Below are 12,247 nucleotides of genomic sequence, written 5' to 3' on the forward strand. Positions count from 1 at the left end.
ACTAGATGGACCTTGGTCTTTTTTCATCTAGCAATTCCTATGTTCCTATGTTCTTGAAATTGAGGACCATGAGCTGATCCAAGCACTCGGCTGCATCTCATGCGTTATCTAGCTCCCTGTCCTCATTGGCAGTAGAATGGTAGCTGAAGTGTTCATTATAACAACGGTAACAACTCTGTAAAAGGTTATTTCCTCAGAGCGTTCTTTCACCGGTCCGACATTTGTTATTTTCTTTAGTGGGTTTTGTGTTGTGCTGAGCCGTTCAGTGTTGGAACAATTGTTGAACTTGCCATTAGAAAATGAATCAACAAGCTGACATGCCCTATTTCAACACACTGACATCTGAAGAGGAGGCTGTGATTGCCAAAATACAATGTTTCTCAGGTGACATATTGGTCAATAAAAGCTGCAACATCTTCACCAGAGTTCCTCTTTGCTTTTGCATTTTGTCATTCCATATTTCAATTATGAATATATTGAAATTCTACCACACATTGGAAATTACACTCTGAACAGCAATTTTGAGGCAAAAAAAATCAATTTACTATGATGCATAATTTTACACTATAGTAGAAATATGATTAGGATTCAAATTTATTTTGTGTCTTAAGGCCTCAATGGCACATATCACATTGCTTCTAAAATAAAACCATTCGCTGTTATGCATTTTCAGAATTGTAGATCAGTTTTCGATTACATTTGGGGGTCCATTTCCATCTGTGTATTACATTAAGGAAATAAGTTTGATACATAAAAAAAAGTTTGATCTCAGCACAAAATATCTGCCTGTTTAAATATGATAATCGCAATACCTGACAATATTGTGTTTCGTTCCCCTGCCAATTCTTTTAGGTCTCTTTTTATTTGAAGTGATGCCCATTACATTTCTAGAGCTTAGAGAGAGGAATTAGCCAACATGGCAAATTGCCATATCATAGTAATTTTATGTTGGGGGTATATTCTAAGTAAACTACTGGTTGTTGAAGCATCCTTAACACTTGATTGAAACTGAAAATTCAGTTGTCTTCAATTTCAAGCTTTGCAGGACCAAAAATTCAGATTCTCACCAAGGCAAATCCCATTCCCACCAGTTGTAGGTGAATGAGCTCTAACCAAAGGCTCTTGCAGCTGCAAAAGGTGCTTGTATGGCTGCCTTTTTTTGGTTCCTCAGGCTCCACAATGACATCCACAAGGCGCTTTTCAGAGATCTCTTGCTGCGGCAGAATTTGAATTGTGAGGCTCTGGAGAATGCAGCAGAGAACATGATGATTGGGGAAACTTTGACTGGATTATATTGAAGAACACTCCCAGACCTGCCAAGGTACCAGAAACACTGCATCAGCATGCTCAACAATACATTTGGTGGAGAATTGTGCTTTATTGTATCTGTGCTCAACTGGAATGCCACAGAGAGGTCGTAAGCCAAGGCAGCAGTGAATATCCTCTATATCCCATCTTGCTGGGTATCTGCAATAATAATGACACAGTAGAATAAAATGAATGCATCTTGACTGCTGCTAGAAATTGATTTGTCAGTCACAATCCAAGGTAGTGCCCTTTTCTTTAAAGATCTGTGAATTACAGACACAACCTATTACCTGAGAATGGCCAGTTCATATGGGCGCTATTATCATGTGACTTGCAACCAGCATTATGGGAGGAAACAGATGTGCAGGCCAGATTGGTGTCACTACCAGTTAATCTTTACAAGGGCTCAAAGCCCCTCTTCTGCTCCAAACATGGGTGCAAACGAGGCCTTAGGCAGGGTAAAACCGGCACTAGTATCCATATAGTTTGGGAATGACTTTGGTCGGACAGCGTGGAGATGCTGTGCATCAATGCATTGCCTCATGGAGTGAATGGATACAGGTTCACCCTCATAATTCTCCAAATACCAAGTTCACGATCTCAGTCATGCTGTCAAGGACAGGCGCGCGATCAAGGCTTCCCGACAAGAAGGGAAAGTCAACCAGAGGGTAATTTATTGCGGTTGCTCCCGTGTACCGGCTCAAAGCTGACTGGATAAAATTCAGAGTCTGGAAAACGGTGCATATTTAATGAGGGGAAGAGAAGAAGTAAAATAGTACCTTTTTTTGTCTTTGGCATCTGGTGTTTGGAACGTGTTATTTCTACATTCTGTGCTATGCATGTCTGTATGCAGAGTACAATAAAATTGTGGTATGTTCACATTACACCAGGGGGAGCTTGTTAACTAAGTCTTACTGCTCTTTTCTCAGCAATACATTATTATCCAACTGCTGCTTCCTTCGAAAATCTTTGAAAACAAATAGAACTGAATGGTGTTATTTTAACCAATGATTTTGTTTTAATTGAAAGGATTGTGAGATGCATAATCTGCTGATTGGGTGGGCAGGAAGAGCAAAAAAATCGTGCTTTATTGAACTGTGAGATTTCATCATTCACTGCCAGGATTACGTGCAGCTCATTGGCAGTTCATGCAAGCCATCTGAACGGTCACACAGTGTTAATCAGTTAAATCATTATTTTTTTACGGAGTGAGTATTGACACCACTGCATCAACCAATGAGTTGGAGGTGGGGCGGGACTTACAGCAAACAGTCTATTTACTCAGCAAACAGCAAACAGAGTCTATTTAAATAGAGTCTCTATGAACTACAGCAAACAGAACTCACATTTGTGCACTTTACATTTTCCACTTGCATATTATGCTTTAACTAGTACCAGCGAAGAGGGGTTTCAGTTAACTGGAGAGAATAGAGAAGCTGGGATTGTTCTCCTTAGACCAGAGAAGGTTAAGGGGAGATTTAATAGAGGTGTTCAAAATTATGAGGGGTTTTGATAGACGAGATAGGGAGAAACTGTTTCCACTGGCAGTGTTCAGAGGACACAGATTTAAAATGATTGGCAAAAAAGCCAGGGGGGAAATGAGGAGAATTTTTTTTTTAAACTCAGTGAGTTGTTATGATCTGGAATGCACTGCCTGAAAGGATAGTGGAAGTAGATTCAATTGTAACTTTCAAAAGGGAATTGGATTACTACTTAAAAAGGAAAAATTTCCAGGGCTATGGGGAAAAAGCAGGGGAGTGGGACTTATTGGTAGCTCTTTCAAAGAGCCAGCACAAGCATGATGGGTTGAATGGCCTCCTTCTGTGCAGTATGATTCTATGATGGGCTTGTTTGGCTCCCAGTCTTGCATACCAGGTAGCTGATTACATGCACAGGCTGCTTATATTGAGATGACAGCAGCTATTTTATGTTTAGCAAAAGAAGCATGCTTTTTTATTTCAAAGGTATGCAGTATGTATTAAACAGATGGCTGTGTATAAATTATTGAGGTGTGTATGGTCCCTGGGCTCTGGGTCTGTATGTATGTTTGTGGCAATATACCTTATACACATACTAGCTCATTACTAGCGACTTTTTGTGTTTTTGCAATTTATCCATTACATAGAATGTACAGCACAGAAAAAAGCCATTCGGCCCAACTGGTCCATGCTGATGTTTACACTCCACATGAGCTTCCTCCCACCCCTCTTCATCTAACCCTAACAGCATAACCTTCTATTCCTTTCTCCCTCGTGTGTTTATCTAGCTTTTCCTTAAATGCATCTATGCTATTCACCTCAACTACTCCTTGTGGTAGTGAGTTCCACATTCTCACCACTCTCGGAGTAAAGAAGTTTCTCTTGAATTCCCTATTGAATTTATTAGTGACTATCTTATATTTATGGCCCCTTTTTAGTCACTGTGTAATACATACCGAATAGTTTATTTACTGATTACATAATACCTATTAAATGGTGTCACATACCAGTAGGAGGAGAGAGAGGTAGAGAGACAGAGAGGTTTAGGGAGGGAATTCCAGAGCTTAGGGCCTAGGCAGCTGAAGGCACGGCCGCCAATGGTGGAGTCATGAAAATCGTGAGAATCGCAAGAGGTGAGAATTGGAGAAGCGCAGAGATCTCGGAGGGTTGTGGGGCTGGAGGAGGTTACAGAGATAGGGAGGGGTGAGGCCATGAAGGGATTTGAAATCAAGGATGAGAATTTTAAAATCGAGGCATTGCCGGACCGGGAGCCAATGTAGGTCAGCAAGCACAGGGGTAATGGGTGAACGGGACTTGATGCGAGTTAGGAAAGTGCATAAATATCATGCATATTCCATTAAATAAAGAAAATCTACAGACTTACTCCTATATATAACTCTGTAAGGAATACTAAGAGTTACCTCACATGATATCCTATTTTATTACCCAGCTGTTCATGTTCTCTCCACTAGCATGTCTGCAACGCAAGAGAGAGAGAGAGAGAGATAAATTAATACAACTGAAAGAAGATGGTGAGCAGCAATGACATTGCACAAACTTCAGTCAGTAAAATCTACCAATAAAAGTAGCAAGGGGACCAATCAAATCAATGCAATTGTTTTGAAAAGGCTTTTGGCTGTCGCCATGCTTTCTCCATGAGCTGAAGGCAAGCTACTGGGAAAAAGATTCATAGCATCACAAACACATCAAAAACTACAATATTTACAAGAAAATTATTAAACTATACAATGCATTTTCTGTGCTTAAAATGTGTCCAATGATGTTTCCTGTTGCAGGCCTGTGGCTCTCTAAGAAGCCTAGGGCTTGAGTTTAATGATCCTCCCAGAGCCAACACTGTCAGCTAAGGAGACTCAACGATATAGCAAGCTACTGTTCCCAGTATACACCTGTTCCTACAATTCCCAGGGTGTTTTTATGATTGATAAAAAGACTACCCATTCACAGAGCATACCAAGACTTGCTGTTTGCAAGCCCCCAACCCCCTCCATTTCCATGCATTGATAAAAAAATTACTGAGGATGAAACCCCCAGGGAAATTATTTTATGGAGCATTGAAAATGACCAGAATGTGGATCTTTTTTGTTGCGTAAAACATAATAAATCACGAACTCAACTCTTTTGAAAATAAAAAATGTAACTTATTATGCTCAAGGAGTTGTTGATTTAGAAAGCATATTATGTATGTTAAATTAAACTTTTCGTTTGAAATTTGGCATTGATTAATCCTTATATTCGGTGATTTATTATACCAGCTGCATTTCTTTTATTTATGTTGATCTCAGAACTCAAAACAGCAAAACAAATTATACAATAAAAGCCCTGAATTTAAATATGTTTATTTAATCAGAATACTTTAACACTAAGTACCATTACGTGGATATTTGGTAAAGAAAGAAGGATGCAAATGAATTTAAATTTTATACGCATTTTGGCTTTTGCTGTAAAAAAAACCCACAGGCTTAACAGCTAGACTGTAAACGTGAAGAGCTGCTCCTCCATTTTATTTATTGAATATAGGTATGTGACATTTCTATTACCGTGCCATCAACTAAATAATTTAAACGCCAAAGACCTTAGATAAAGGTTTAAGGCGTAATTTCAGTTCGGCAGACGTTGGCTGGGAATTACCTCAAAGCAGCTCCCGCTCCACTGCTGTAACTTCATTGGAAGTCCAGTGGATTTACGGTGAAGTTACGGCAGCCCCAAGGAAATTCCCGGCCATCAGCTGTATGACATCAGTGCTCTTCCTGTGACCAATGTAGTTTTGAGTATATGGGGATGGGGTGGAAAAGTGGAGTCGAGGTAGAAGATCAGCCATGATCTTATTGAATGGCAGAGCAGGCTCGAGGGGCCATGTGGCCTACTCCTGCTCCTATTCCCTATGTTCTTACTGTGGTAAATTTGATTTTCTTTTTGTCACATAATAGCAAAAGAACCTTCACTGCTTTGCTAAGGTATTGTTTTTATATTCAATCTTGGGATGTGGGTGTCGCTAACAAGGCAGCATTTATTGTCCATCCCCAGTTGCCCTTTGAGAAGGCGGTGGTGGGCCTTTTTCTTGAAACGCTGCCGTCCATGTGGTGAAGTTGCTCCCACAATTATGTTAGGTAGGGAGTTTCAGGATATTGACCCAGCAGCGATATATATCCAAGTCAGGATAGTGTGTGACTTGGAGGGGAACCTGGAGGTGGTGGTGTTCCCATGCGCCTGCTGCCCTTGTCCTTCTAGGTGGTGGAGGTCGCGGGTTTGGGAGGTGCTGCCGAAGAAGCCTTGACGACTTGCTACAGTGCATCCTGTAGATAGGAATCACCGCTGCCACGGTGCGCCGGTAGTGGAGGGAATGGATATTCAAGCTGGTGGATGGGTTGCCGATTAAGCAGACTTGTTTGTCCTAGATGGTGTTGAGCTTCTTGAGTGTTGTCGCAGCTGCTCCCATCCAGGCAAGTGGAGACTATTGATCAAGCAGCACCCAGAAAGCATGACACTGAGGAACCCCACATGACCATTGTTACTGGTAGCAAGGACTCCCCTTGGCTTTAATCGCAGGTTTTAAGTCCAATACTCTATTACAGCACTAATAAATGGCATAAATAATACAGTACTTAGTAAGAGGTTTTAGATTTCATCTGTAGTATAAACAGCAACATGTTGCATGCCCTAGTATTTTTACAACTCTAACCAAGAATAGAATGTTCTTTTCTGACAACGTCTAAAAATACAGGCGTGTCTGCAATCTTCCCCCTCCCACATGTTGCTTACATTTAACAATTCACAGCCTCCTACTTGGCTTCGAACCTGAGATCTGATTAGTGGTTAATTAGCAACAAATTAAGATTTCTAATGTGCCCCGTGCACACCAAGTGGAGCAGTTCTGAGTGCTGTAGGCGCAATCCATTTGAAGTGTCATGTATTGGAAATGAGGCAGGTGCAGCCTTTATAGTTCATTGTTGACTTGAATGGTGATGTCTTCAGGCACATTAGACGTGTGTCATGTCTGTCAAAGCACATAAATTCCTGTGTTATACTATGGTATCACACTTCCTCTTTAGCTGCAACTTTTGCTACATAATTAATTTTAAAAGCTTTTTTATCACGTAAGTTTCACAGTTACACTATTAAAAAATTACCTAATGTCTTGAGCTGCTTAATTTTGCTCCAGAGAGACAGCCTCACTCAGAGACAGCCAGACAGAGATGAACATGGTTGGTTTTCTTCATTAATGATTATTTATAGAAAATGTATTTATTATTTTCAGCGGAAAAGTATTTTCTCAGATTTTAACATGTTCGCCCGAGGCTGCCTTCTTGCCAGGGTTCACTGGTGTGCTAGAGACTCCACGTCCAGCAAGCCCTGCGGTGATGTAGTACAATAGTTCTGGTTACATTTTTGAGTGTTTTCTGCTCTTCATACTCTAGTTATTTTAGCCAATGTATTTAAACTACTCTCATAGGTGAATTTTAGCACTGTACAACTTTGAGGGTATCTTCACTGGCCCTGATATCCAGGTAAGTTTATATGTTGTGCAAACAAGAAACTACTTTAGCTACTGGATCTACCCTGTGCCACCATAGAATCTTCCTCAAGTCTTTGACAACCAGCAGAGTTTAACAAAATCCATGATGTGGAGATGCCGGTGATGGACTGGGGTGGACAAATGTAAGGACTTGCACAACACCAGGTTATAGTCCAACAGTTTTATTTTAAATCACAAGCTTTCGGAGCTTTCCTCCTTCGTCAGGATTAGTGAAGAGTTCTAAAAACGCATAGCATATATAGATTGTAAAGATTATCTGTAATCACCAGGCATTGTTCTCTGACTATATATGCTATGCGTTTTTAGAACCCTTCACTCACCTGATGAAGGAGGAAAGCTCTGAAAGTTTGTGATTTAAAATAAAACTGTTGGACTATAACCTGGTGTTGAGCAAGTCCTTACATTTAACAAAATCCAGATCTTGTTTTGAGCTTTAACTGCCAAATGAATTTTTTTTAACAGTAGATGAATAAGCAAATAAATATATATATATATATATATATAGAGAGAGAATGAGAGTCTTCCGGTAAATGCTAACTCCTCAAAACAAGAAAGATAATGGGGCAGAAAATGCTTGGAGTGACGAACCAACAGCACTCGCTGCTCCGTAAATTTATATTAACCCACTAACTCACTTGGGGCACTTCCTCTAATAGGAAATGGAGAAGAGCCCAGTGTTAGTTCATGTGAAGCTAGGACCTGTGGGAGAAGCGAGAGGATCACACTCTCCCTTTGACCAGCTTGCAGCATTTTTGACAAGCTGCGAAACTGTTTCTGCAGGCTTGGAATGTGAAAACCAGAAAGTGAAAGATACGACATTAAAATCATTGTAGAAACAGTTGTAGACAGCGAAAAAAAGAGCGAGTAAGAAATAATTGAATTAATTAAAAGAGACAGAAGAAGTGAAAAGAAAATTTTAATTTTTTTTTAATTTTTAAGAATTTAAAAAAAGATTATTAAAATGTGGAGTAATGAGATTCCATGTTTTTAAAGGTTAATTTTTAGTTGTTTGGCAGTCATTAAGACTTACTGTGCTATTAAAACTAAGTTTAGAGCTGGTATTTCTACATGCATCTGTTTTGTGACGATATTAGTTACTTTTCAGCCGGGCAGATGAGCAAGTTGGCGCTTTTTCAATGACTTCATTGATTGCAGCCTGCGATATACCTTTAATTCAAAGCTGTCATATTGCCAGCAAACCAGTAGGGGCAAGTTCCGGATCTGTGTGTTTCACACTGCATGTGGGAACACCAGAACTTGCTCATCCATTTCACCACTAACAACGGAGAGTTCTGTTGAGCTCACCATTATTTTGCAAGCAATTTCTGCCCCAATAAATGGTTTGCACTTTCCACACTAAACTATATATCTTATAAATTATTTTTAAAAAATATTTACACAGTTATTCTAACCAACTGAGGGAGCTAACTGGCCTGACATACTTTCTATGAAAATTCCAGACCAACTCATTGAGTATGGAACAGCTTATGTTAATAAATTACTGCCAAAACAGTTACTGAGGTAAATGGCAAGTGCTGCAGTGATCAATATTCCAGGGTTAGGATTGAAGCAGACAACAAGGAATACCAGAGCAGCCCACATTACTGTGCTCTGTTCCATCCTTAGACCAGGAGTGCGGTTAATATTTGATTTACCCAGTATTCTTTAGGGGGCCATGTTTAACTCTGTTTCCACAATCAAAGGGCTCGATTTTCGCACCCCCGAGCAGGTGCGTTCATGACAGGGGGGGGCTGCGAAAATTGGGGATTCCCAGGGCGGGTCCGGAGCCCGGCTCCAACCCACCCACTTCCGGGTTCCCCAGTGACGCGCTGACATGTGCGCGCAGCCCCCGCATGTGGGACTCCCGCCGGCAATTAAAGCCTGCGGGATGCCATTTGAAGTCATTAACTAGGTACTTCAGGTCGTTTACAGACCTGATATTTTAGAAGAGGTGGGATTTTCAAGTCAACTGGGACTGTTTCCCGTACTGGGGGAAACACTCCCAGTTCAAATGGACGTGTTGCAGCCATCAGCCTGTGGCAGCTTCAAAGGTCCATTTAACAGGTGGGGGGGGGGGAGGGGGGTGGGGAGACCCTCACTCATTGCAGGAGGCCACTCTGTCACTTTGGACAAAGTTTGGCCTCCACCACCCTCCTCCGAACAATAAAATTCACAAACTTGCACACTTACCACGGTGTCCAGAGACATGTACCTACCTTGCGGACCCCCTCAAACGTACATCTTCCAGATGGGGGCCGCCGTAGCTGCAGTCATGACCTCCTCGGAGGATGAACAGCATCACCAGCCTCGCCAGCCACGCCGTCCACCTCTGACACGTGGAGCTCCACAACACAGTGCTGTGACACATCCACCTGCACAGCAGGAGGGAGGGCAACCGCAGAGAGAGATGCGTCGCAGAGGGCACTACCCTCGCCACAGGGTCTACAGACCAAGGCTCAGCTTCCTGGACCTCTCTGAGCAGCAGTGCACACGGAGGCTCAGAGTCACTCGACATGCAGTCGTGGACATCTGCAGCCTCCTTCATGCCGAGCTGCTCCCGGCTGGCCCGAGCACCATCTTCTTACCTGTCGCTGTCAAAGTCACCACTGCCCTCAACAACTTCTCCTCCACATCCTTCCAGGGTGCCACCAGGGACATCACCGACGTCTCTCAGTCGTCTGCACAAAAGAGCCCTGCAAGTACACCTACATCCACTCTGCAGTGACACAATGGGTGGCATCAGTTGTGGGTCTCCATAGTGATCCTCAGGAAAGGGCATTATTGCACAAACCAGACAAGATTCGCAAAGACGTGGCAGTAGTGGTGACAATATAATATGTAATGTGAGTTGATCAGAAATTAAATATAAGTAAAAACCATGACAAACCCTCAAACACCCTTGTGCATCCCCTTCATGCTCATGACACATATGCCTTACGCTTCCTACTGCACATATGTGATGCATGTCCTGTGGCTGCAGCGCAGGTAGTGGCAGGTTGGGTGAGGCTGACCGTGAAGGAGATGCATGAGAGGGCGAGTATGAGATAGAGCCATGAGATTGTATGAGGATTGGGTTGAGTGGTAGTGGCGGGATGAGTACTGGCGAAGTGAGTAAGTGTAGGTAAGATGAGGATGAGCTTTGAGTGGGTGTGAGGAGTGATGTGATATAGTGGTGTTGGCAGTGCAGAAGGAGATGTGGGGTGGGGGCAGTGATGTGGCAGATGGAGTGTAGGGGAATGAGTAAGTGTACTTACTTCGGCTGACCTACTTAGGTCATTGAAGCGCCTCCTGCACTGTATGCAGCTGCGTAATATGCTGGTGGTGCAGGTGACCTCCTCTGCCACCTCGAGCCAGGCCTTCTTGGTGGCAGAGGCAGGCCGCTTCCTCCCGCCCGCCGGGGGGAAGATCTCTGTCCTCCCCCTCCTCCTCACCCCATCCAATAAGACCTGGAGTGAGGCATCATTAAACCTGGGAGCAGCCTTCCCCCCGGGCTGTAATTTTACCTTTTTCTGCAGCATCAGTCAGTGGAGGACTGCCCCTTTAAATAGGGCTCCTCCAGCTGACAGCCCAATGCACAACATTCCAGCGCGAAACCCCGGAAGCAAAGGTAAGTACCTTCAATCAAGCTGCAATCGCGTACGGAGCATCCCGATTTCACTGGGCGCATTACCCACGCACCCAATTGACCCTCTGCCCTCCGAATATCGGGCCCAAAGTGTTTTCAGCAGCCCAAATGGGAACCACTCCCTATAGGTATGGTAGCATAGTGGTTATTTTACTGGACGAGTAATCCAAAGGCCTTGAGTAATAATCCAGAGTCATGAGTTCAAATCCTGCCACGGCAGCTGGGGAGTTTAAATTCAATTAAATAAAATCTGGAATTAAAATATTAGTATCAGTAATGGTGGCCATGAAACTACCGGATTGTTGTAAAAACCCATCTGGTTCAGTAATGTCTTTTAGGGAAGGAAACCTGCCGTCCTTACCCGGTCTGGCCGAGATGTGACTCCAGACCCACAGCAATGTGGTTGATTCTTAATTGCCCTCTGAAATGGCTTAGCAAGCCACTCAATTGCACAATCTCGCTTAAAAAAAAGACATAATAAGAATAAAACCGGACGGACCACTAGGCACCGGACACGACAAAGGCAAACCAAGCCCAGTTGACCCTGCAAAGTCCTCCTCACTAAAATCTGGGGACTTATGCCAAAGTTGGGGAGAGCTGTCCCACAGACTAGTCAAGCAACAGCCTGACATAGCCATACTCACAGAATCATACCTTTCAGCCAATGTCCCAGACTCTTCCATCACCATCCCATGGTATGTTCTGTCCCACCGGCAGGACACACCAAACAGAGGTGGCGGTACAGTGATATACAGTCAGGAGGGAGTGGACCTGGGAGTCCTCAACATTGACTCTGAACCCCATGAAATCTCATGGCATCAGGTCAAACATGGGCAAGGAAACCTCCTGCTGATCACCACCTAACGTCCTCCCTCAGTTGATGAATCAGTCCTCCTCCATGTTGAACATCACTTGGAGGAAGCACTGAGGGTAGCAAGGGCACAGAATGTACTCTGGGTGGGGGACTTCAATGTCCATCACCAAGAGTGGCTCGGTAGCACCACTACTGACCGAGCTGGCCGAGACCCGAAGGACATAGCTGCCAGACTGGGCCTGCGGCAGGTGGTGAGCGAACCAACACGAGGGAAAAATTTACTTGACCTCGTCCTCACCAATCTACCTGTCGCAAATGCATCTGTCCTATTGGTAGGAGTGACCACTGCACAGTCCACGTGGAGACGAAGTCCCGTCTTCGCACTGAGGACGCCATCCAACCTGTTGTGTGGCACTATCACCGTGCTAAATGGGATAGATTCAGAACAGATCTAGCAGCTCAAAACT

At 43.3% G+C, this 12,247-nt stretch overlaps 1 long non-coding RNA gene across 1 annotated transcript in view; it reads right to left on the reverse strand.

Annotated features, from left to right (window-relative positions):
* Window positions 1-568: 568 nt before the first annotated feature.
* The window catches only part of LOC137340952 (uncharacterized), a 33,554-nt gene continuing 21,875 nt past the window's right edge, over window positions 569-12,247 (reverse strand). Inside the window, exons 3-4 of the long non-coding RNA XR_010966921.1 lie at window positions 4,208-4,263; window positions 569-1,467 (exon numbers count right to left, since the gene is read on the reverse strand). This is a non-coding gene — a long non-coding RNA (uncharacterized lncRNA). The remainder of the gene's footprint in view (window positions 1,468-4,207; window positions 4,264-12,247) is intronic.

This window comes from Heptranchias perlo, chromosome 22 (assembly GCF_035084215.1).
Source record: "Heptranchias perlo isolate sHepPer1 chromosome 22, sHepPer1.hap1, whole genome shotgun sequence".
Taxonomy (NCBI): Eukaryota; Metazoa; Chordata; class Chondrichthyes; order Hexanchiformes; family Hexanchidae; genus Heptranchias; species Heptranchias perlo.